Below are 6,000 nucleotides of genomic sequence, written 5' to 3'. Positions count from 1 at the left end.
GTAATTTTGTTTATATGTCGCTTCTGCTCAGGAAGCAAAATTCTGTATGCAAATGCAGGGAGTCTGCACTAGAGCTGTCCCGCTTTCTGCAGTACTCCTATATTCCTGATGTTGGCTTCCTTCAGCTTATAAGTGTTGTAGTGGAGGAAGGCAGCTCGCTCAAGTGGGTAGAGTCCACTTACAATACACAGTGTTTTATCTTGCTGTCTACCAAGCGGAGGGAGCAAAGAAAATCTCTGCAGTGCCCTATGCAATATGTAAACAATTATCTCAAACATGACTGTTTAACAAATACATAGATGTATGAAACAGGGTAATGCAACCAGCGTCGAACTGGCCCACCGGGATACCGGAAAAATCACCGGTAGGCCCCGCTGCCCTACGGCCACACCCCCTTCTAGAAGTGGGCAGAGCCCATCCAGCTCACCTGGGGGTCGATGTCCTCCTCGGCGTCCCCGCTGCCCTCCTCGGCGTTCCTGCTGTTGCAGATGACTGGCTGTCAGTGACAGTCAGTCATCTTTCAAATAAGATCGCAGCTGCGATCATGTGACCTGCCCCCTCCTCCTGTCAACTGACTGTCTTATGCTCCTGCCGCCGCTGAAGGACTAAGGAGCAGAGAGGCTGCATCAATCAAAATGTGGGTAAGTAGAGTTATATATATATATATATATATATATATATATATATATATATATATATATATATATATATATATATATATATATATATATATATATAATATGTGTGTGAAAAGAAAGGAGATAGCACTACTCAAAACGAGGGCACACTAGATATATAATTGATGAGTCAAGATGATGGAGGGACATACTGCATGGTATCAGAGATTAATGGTGTAAACACAAAAATGAACATTACACATAAAAGCTAAATATTTTATTGATATGCATTAAAAAGGTCGATAAAAGCGAAATATTGAACAGAATATTAAAATTTCGGAGTTGGTGACAGTTGGACCTCCTTGATTAATCAAGGGACCAGTTATATCCCAGGAATAAAAACTATAAATGATTTTTGGTACTATGATTATATATTAGGAGGTCCAACTGTGGAGATCAATTATTAAGCTCTTTTTGGAAGAGATATACAGATTGCTACAATTTCAGATGCAGATATATATATATATATATATATATATATATATATATATATATGCATATTCCATTACAGTACTCCCAGATTATACTATTGATATTAATATTTCACATTCATCAGCCTGTCACCAACTCTGAAATTTTAATATTCTGTTCAATATTTCGCTTTTATCTACCTTCTTAATGCATATCAATAAAATATTTAGCTTTTATGTGTAATGTTCATTTTTGTGTTTCCACCATTAATCTCTGATACCATGCAGTATGTCCCTCCATCATCTTGACCCATCAATTATATATCTAGTGTGCCCTCGTTTTGAGTAGTGCTATCTCCTTTCTTTTCACTGTAATTCTCATCTACTGGAGGTTGCACCTAGGAGCATAAACTATATAAATCTGTGTTTTGAGACCTGCTCATGTGTATCATATTACATATGATATAAACTGATGAAAAATCTCTTGTGCGGGAGAGAACCCAAATTTTTATGTTTGCATATATATATATATATATATATATACATGCATATACATACAGTGGTGGGATTCAAAAAAATAACAACAGGTTCTATGTCCTAATGACCATTTTAACTATACCAAAAGATATACCGAAAGGTAGTCTAACAATTCACGCATGAAATACTGCAATAAGAACAGTAAAAGAGGTAAAGACAACTAGATTATGTGTAACGGAAGATTTTTAATATTAAATACCTCACAAACAGTTAGTGAAGATATTTCCATATTGCTGTTTGATTGGCGTCCTCACTTGCAATTTTCTTTGCTTTTATCCGAGCATCATCAGCTGTGTGATTTACCCTTAACCATCTTTGCACTGTAGGAGTAGGATTCCATTCCTTCAGCGGTAGGCCGGTAAGACCTGCAGTGACAGGCTCAGCACATCAGCATCATCACGGTTACTCACCCCAGATGCCGACGGTCGGCGACGGTGAGTGACCCAGTAATGTCCGTACTCCCGGCCCGGGCTGCCTGTCTGCTCTGCTCTTCTGCGCTGCCACGTGATGGCTGATGGTGGCTCCGCGGCCTCCGCCCTGGGCTGGATCTTCTTCTCGCATCTCTCCTCTGCACAGTCTGTTGTGCGTTCAGGACACGTGTAGGGGGAGCCAATCGTTGCAAAGAACAAGGGAGGCAGGGTGGGGCTTACATGATGACTGACAGCCTGAACAGCCCTGCACAGCTTAGAACAGCAGAGCCAGGCCGGTGTGAGCTATTAAACTAATTTGGGATCATTGTCCAGGCCAGCAGGGCAAGCTGCAGTGCACAAGATGTAAAAATTTAAAGCAGCCGCACACAGAGCTGGATTAAGGCTTTGGGGGGCCTGGGGCACTTAAGACAAGGGGGCCCCTAAGATCTAAAATTAAGGGAATAGTGACAGATGTTGCATTACATCACCTACAGCCCACAGTATGACACTTACAGCTCTCCCAGAGGGCTCGTCTAGGTTGTCTGCATAAGAAATATCATTGTTTCCACAAACTAAAATACTGTACATTAAAACAATCATCAAAACACCACATTAAAATTGGTATTGACACCACACATTAAAACTAGCAATGATACCGCATATTAAAAATACCATTGATAATGCACATTAAAATTAGCAATGATACCGCACATTATAACCAACATAAAAAATAATATATATATATATATATATAAAATGTACTAAAATTTTATTCAATATTTATTCAAAATTGCTAATGGGTGTGTTGATGCACCCTCCTACAGACCAAAAAACCTGCATTGTTGTGTACACCATTGAACGGTCACCAAAAATTAGGATTGTCCCACTAGAATCACAACGTTTCACAGACTCTGCTGCTCTCTCCTACCTGTTCTTCTTACTTTCACCACCTGTGCTGCAGGTTTTTTTTAGTTGCGGCTTGTCTGGATCCTGGAATGTTGGAGGACCTATTTGGAAAAAAAATGGGTACATTTAGAAAATTACAGCCAGCCCCGAGGTTAAATCAATACCACCCACGATTAATAATTAGGCCTTCCTCCAGCCCCAACATTAAAATAATAGTATTCATATTTAATAAATAAACCTATTTCCCTCCCTACAAACAGGTCCAGCAATAAATGAATAGTATTTGCATTTCAGAAATATACCTATTTCCTGAACCTGTCACTGCCATTAAATAATTCATAGGCACATTTAATAGAGACCTCATTCTCCCCAAACTCACCCCCAAACCACCCCATCTTAAATTAATAGTCCCTACTATTGTGACTCTCTCCCCACCTTTTTCCTTATACTGTGCCTCTCCCCTGCACTTTTTCCTCATACTGTGCCTGTCTCCCCATTTTTCCTCAATCTGTGCATCTCCCCCCTTTTTTCTCATGCTGTGCCTCTCCCACCCCCCCTTTTACCTTACTGTGCCTCTCTCCTCCCCGTATTCCTTACTGTGCCTCTCTCCCCTTATTCCTTACTGTACCTCTCTCCCATTATTCCTTAATGTGCCTCTCTCCACCCCTTATTCCTTACTGTGCCTCTCTCACCTCCTTTTTCCTTACTGTGCCTCTCTCATCTCCTTTTTCCTTACTGTGCCTCTCTCACCTCCTTTTTCCTTACTGTGCCTCTTTCATCTCCTTTTTCCTTACTGTGCCTCTCTCATCTCCTTTTTCCTTACTGTGCCTCTCTCACCTCCTTTTTCCTTACTGTGCCTCTCTCACCTCCTTTTTCCTTACTGTGCCTCTCTCATCTCCTTTTTCCTTACTGTGCCTCTTTCATCTCCTTTTTCCTTACTGTGCCTCTCTCATCTTCTTTTTCCTTACTGTGCCTCTCTCATCTCCTTTTTCCTTACTGTGCCTCTCTCATCTCCTTTTTCCTTACTGTGCCTCTCTCGTCTCCTTTTTCCTCATAGTTTGCCTTTCTGCTTAATTCCCTTTTTTCACTTACCTTTCTATTAGCTTTTCTTTTCTTCTCCTCTCTTCTGTCTTCTCTCTTCTTGCTTCCTCTCCGCGCTGCTCCTCACTGAATGACAGGCGTGACTTGATGACGTCACGCCTGTCATTCAGCATTAACAGAGCAGAGAGGAAGGAGGCACGCCGGCGCTGAGATCAGGTGAGTAAATATATATATATTTTTTTGCTACCCTGCTCCCCCCACCAACGAGGAGGAGCAGCCCAGAACCCGCCCGCAAACCAACACCGCCCCCCACCACTGCCGCACAGCAGGCCAGCAAACGGTTCTGCCGAACCACAAGTAGTTTAGGAATCGGTTCTATAGAACCGGTGCGAACCGGCTGAATCCCACCACTGTATACATATATATATATATATATTAGTGTGTGTGTGAATTAAGAGCTCTATTCCATTGCATATGTGAATTGGGGGGGACTGTTGCGGGTATAATGTGAATTGGGGACTCTATTGCGTGGCATATGTGAATTTCGGGTACTACTGTGTGGCATAACATTGTTTGGGGCACTACTGTGTGGAATAACATTGCTTGGGGCACTACTATGTGGCGTAACATTGTTTTGGGGCACTACTGTGTGGCATAATATTGTTTGGGAGCACTACTGTGTGGCATAACATTGGGGGCACTATTGTGTGGAGTAACACTGTTTTGGGGCACTACTATGTGGCATAGGGGAGATGCCTATCTATACTAAACTATAGTGAGGGGGGCTGCCTATGCTAAACTATAATTAGGGGGGACTGCCTATGTTAAACTATAGGGAGGGGGGCTGTACTGAGAACACTATAGGGAGGGGGTGATGGGACCTTTAATTTAATGCTGGGGTGGTTTGGGTCTATAATTGAGTGTGGGGAGGAGGGCTATCTATTAAATGTGAATATTAATTATTTAATGCTGGGAATGGTCGTGGGAAATGGATGTATTAAACGTAAATGTTATTAATTTATTGCTGGGGCTGTTTGGAGGGAGGGTAATAGGTTTATTTATTAAATGGGAATACTATTAATTTGATGTTGGGGTCGGTTGGAGGGAAATAGATCTATTTATCAAATGTGAGCAGTATTACTTTAATGTTGAGGCTGGAGAGAGGCCTAATTATTAAATGTGGGTGCTGTTGATTTAATGGCAGGGAAGGTTGGCGTTTCTAAATGTACCCATTATATTTTTCAAATAGGGCCCTCAACATTCCAGGATCCAGACAAGCCGCAACTTAAGAAACCAGCAGCCACAGGTGACAAAAGTGACAACAACAGGTAGGACAGTCTGTCAAATGTTCTGAGTCTAGCGCAGGCTTGGCTAACCTGTGGTACTCCAGGTGTTGTGAAACTACAAGTCCCAGCATACCCTTCCAGCAATAAGCTGCTATATATTGGCAAAGCATGCTGGGGCTTGTAGTTTCACAACACCTGGAGTGCCACAGATTAGCCAAGCCTGATTTTTGGTGACTGTTCTGCCCAATCTAAGGGGCAGGTCAAGACTGTGTATTCTTTATACACACACTGCATTCATTATATACTACACTAAGGTGCTAGCTGTCCTTTGTGGACTGACCACTTCCCCTCTAGTGTTTGGTCCCACCTCTATGATGGCTGACCACACCCCTTCTGGTGGGCCCCTAGTGTTGCAGTCCCCCGGTGGGCCCTTCATGCCCCAGTCCGACACTGAATGCAACTCATCATAATGGGAAAAAGGAAGAGACTTAACACAACAAAAACACATAGCATCGCCATCTAATGTCTCAAATTGGTAAATTTACTAAACCTTCAAAAAAATAAATCCGTTTCTAGTTATTATTTATCTAGTACATTCTCGTAAATGATAGCTAGCATCTGGTTGCTATGGGCAACACATCCACTTTTTATTTTTAGAAGTTTTACACTTCACTTGTTTGCTTTGTTTATAGCATGCTAATGTATTCTGCAACATGGGGAGATAACACAATCA

Source organism: Mixophyes fleayi, chromosome 9, assembly GCF_038048845.1.
Source record: "Mixophyes fleayi isolate aMixFle1 chromosome 9, aMixFle1.hap1, whole genome shotgun sequence".
NCBI lineage: Eukaryota > Metazoa > Chordata > Amphibia > Anura > Limnodynastidae > Mixophyes > Mixophyes fleayi.
Note: the sequence above shows the minus strand (reverse complement) of the source record.